We start from the raw sequence: 3,523 nt of genomic DNA, 5'->3' as shown, positions 1-3,523 counted from the left end.
AACCATAGAAAACCCTTTCCCTCTACCTTTGTAGAAAAATGGGAGGAGGTTCCAGGAGGAGAGACAGCTGACCATCTTAGCGACACAACTGCAGTCAACCATTATGGTCCTTCCATCCTTTCAACCACGAATTGTTTGTACTGCTGGTTCTTATCCTGAAGGCTTAACCAGTGGTTGTCTGGTATATTCTTCTTTAGAATAGTGGTTCTCAAACTTTAGCACACATTTTAATCATCTGGAGGGATTGTTAAACACAAACTAGTGGGTCCATGCCCAGAGTTTCTGATTCAGTAAGTTTGCTGGTTTGCATTTCTAACAAGTTCCCAGATGAGGCTGCTGGTCTTGGCACCTACACTATGAGAACCACTGCCTTAGGAAATTTCCATCTAATACCTTTAAGATCAGCCTGACTTACCAAGCTCTAGGAAAAAACTGAACTTAACCTTGGGCAGACAGCTTGGCATTCCATTCTCTACAACATTCCTGCTCAATCTTCCCAATTTCTAGTTTAATTATACCAATAATTAGTTTTTATAGCTAGAAGACAATGAATGTATAAGTTCTATGGAACAATGAGATAAATGTAAGCTTTTCGTCTTTGTATTTAGAAACAGTGATTGTATGGATGATCCTTTGTATCATGTTGACTCTTTGACTTGTGTTGAAGGTGATTTATATTTAAGTGTGCATTGTTTGAATTTCTTCTTATGAATTGTCCACACAGTTTTACTGAGGTGTCTCCAAGTTGATTTCATTATCACCTTGGCTCCTGGCTGTTAGAGGATTTTGAGTAGTTACGTGCTTGCCAGTTACTATTACATCTCTCATTGGTCACCAAAATATCACAGTTTTGAGATGAGGAGGCACTTCTTGGTGTAACGTCATCTTTCACTAACCAGAAGGCTGATGATGGTTCAAACCCACCAGCCACTCCTCGGAAGGAAGACTGGGCAGTCTACTTCCGTAGAGATGCTGCCTCAGAAAGCCAAGAAGGGGCTCACTATGAGTCGGATCCGACTCGACGGCAGTGAGTTTGGTTTTGGTTTTTTTGGTGTGGTATAATTAGGATTTTAATTTAGAGTGTACCTGTAAAGGGTCTACCAAATATCTTCATGGAAATTTGCAAACTGAACCAACTTCATTTTGAGCAGTAGGTGTGCCTGTTTAAGGAGATTTCAGTAAATGTGTTAGTGTACATTTCTTTACAACAGAGACCATATTCATTATCTCACCTTCCAAATGAGGGGAAAATTGTAAAAGTGTGTCAATGTACTTTGAGAATACAATGAAATAATGTTCATTCAAATATAGCTGGGCCTTTAATTTCTCTCTTAACTCTTGAGTCTATTAGTTAGCTTTTGGAAATCCTTTTTCATTACAAAACATAGGGAATGATTTATATTGTTTAAGAGAAAAAAAAGTGAAAGTCATCCCCTATTTCTAAACTATATTAATTACACAGTTCTTATCAATTCAATAAAGTTTCTCTGAGGAATTCTGCTTAACAGATACCCTGACATCATTTAAATTACCTTAGGCAATTACATGAATAGAAAGTATTGAGTATATTTACTGGATTTAGTGAGATTAGAAAGCATATCTGGATATCAGGGATTCAAGTCTTTGCTTCTGTGGATGGAAATGAGATTCTTAATTCATTTTTGTTTTCCATAATTATGTTTGAATATATGTGCGTTTAATTATTTTAATAATTGATTTTTAAAAAACAGTCTTTAGAATTTATTTATTTTCAGTGTGCTTTACCAACCAGTGCCAAAAGGGAGGGAGAGAATCTAAAAGCCAATGTGTCAATAATTATGTTTTCCCTTCAAGTTAAGGAGGCTGAGCACTGACACTACCAGCCACAGTGGCCATCATGGCTACCTCCTGATTCTTTGCAGGCTACTCCATATTCCTCCTTCTGCAGTTCTTTTAGCTGGGTCTTGTTGGACATAGTTTGCTCTAATAAAAGTTGATATCTCATGAAATAGGCAAAACTGGACAAAGATTAATGCTTTTGATATTTTTAGTTGCATTTCAGTTGAAGCCACAGAGTAGAATATCCAGGTATGGCATGATAGGGGCTGGTGGTGGTGCCTAGAGGGAAATGTTGTGTCTTTGTTCCTTTGAGTTGAGGTTGGGAGAGGGACTAAGAATAAGAAGTTTATTGCTATAGTCATGCCAAAAGACTACTACTCAAGCTTTTCTAAGAGAAAACAAACTTACATTTTAAACACTTCCCCTACTACCATCTCCTAGATAAAGGTGAAGCCAATGGGTGGGAAGGGTCCTTTTATCCCTTCTTGTATTATGCCAAAGAATAAACTTGTTTTCATTGAAAATTATGAACAAAAGAAGTTGGAATAGCCATAATGATATGAGTCTATATATCATTTTACCTATAAAATGCAAAATTCATCCTTGTACCCCATTCACCAGGAGCCTTGAAGCATTTTCTTAACTCCAAAGGTCTCGTCAAGGAAGTACATTTTTTGTTTTGCCTTCTTATTTAGTCAGTTTGGTCATACTTACTTAAAAAATAAACTGAAAACCAACCTCCTCCTTTATCTGCTGATAAAACTGATTTGCTCTGATCTGTCTTTTCCTTGTTTAACAGGTCACTGTAAGCGAGCCTGCAAGTGCATTTTGTGTACATTTTATCTGAGGTAAAAAATGAAAATTCTAAAGAGAAAATATTTTAAAAGATATTGTATTTATGTTGCTTGTGTTATAGAATAAAGATTCAAATGCATTAAAAATATATGAAATCATTTTTTACTGAATAAATAAGTCAAAATAATTTATGTAAATATTCTGTGTGTACAGAATTTTGCGAAAAGTACTAAGTTCCTTTCTATGGCATTTCATAGCTCTGCTTATAAAGGCTCCTTGCAGTCTTATGATACAAACATAGTCACTTCTGACAATTTTGTGTATACCTAGAAAACAAATTTAGAGAAATACATATACCATTGTTTCCTTTAAAATAGGGCTTACTCTGCGATATTGTGTTAATTTTTAATTTGTAAGAACAGATATCAAATTCATAGTATTCATAGATATAGATGTAGTTTTTTCCTTTCAAAAACCAGAGTATAACTTTTTGTTTGTCCATAAACACCTAAATCCCTCAAATTAATAGGAATTTACTGCTAAAAGGTAATATTAATTTTTTTAAAAAAGCCATTTAAACTCATGATCTTATCAGACTTAGACTTTAAGATGAACTGTTTCAAAAGTCTATAATATAGTATAAACTTTAGAATCATCATGCCCAACCACAGAAAACTGCCGTTTGGCCAATAGAGGGATAAAGATGTACAATATGGAATAGAAATGGAATCTGTATATATGCCCTTAAATCATGGTTCTTTCATACTATCTGGTAATCTCATAGCTGTACTACCAAGATTCAGACACTTCCATCATAAAAAGGAAATAAAACTAAAATGGACACTAACGGTACTTTGCAATAAGGATATTACACACATAAGTAAGTGACCAACCTGTTCATGGATGGAGG

The sequence above is a fragment of the Orycteropus afer genome, unplaced genomic scaffold (assembly GCF_000298275.1).
Source record: "Orycteropus afer afer isolate SDZICR_OR568_19922 unplaced genomic scaffold, OryAfe1.0 scaffold00155, whole genome shotgun sequence".
Taxonomy (NCBI): Eukaryota; Metazoa; Chordata; class Mammalia; order Tubulidentata; family Orycteropodidae; genus Orycteropus; species Orycteropus afer.
The sequence above is the reverse complement of the archived record's forward strand: the minus strand, read 5'-3'. Positions refer to the sequence as shown.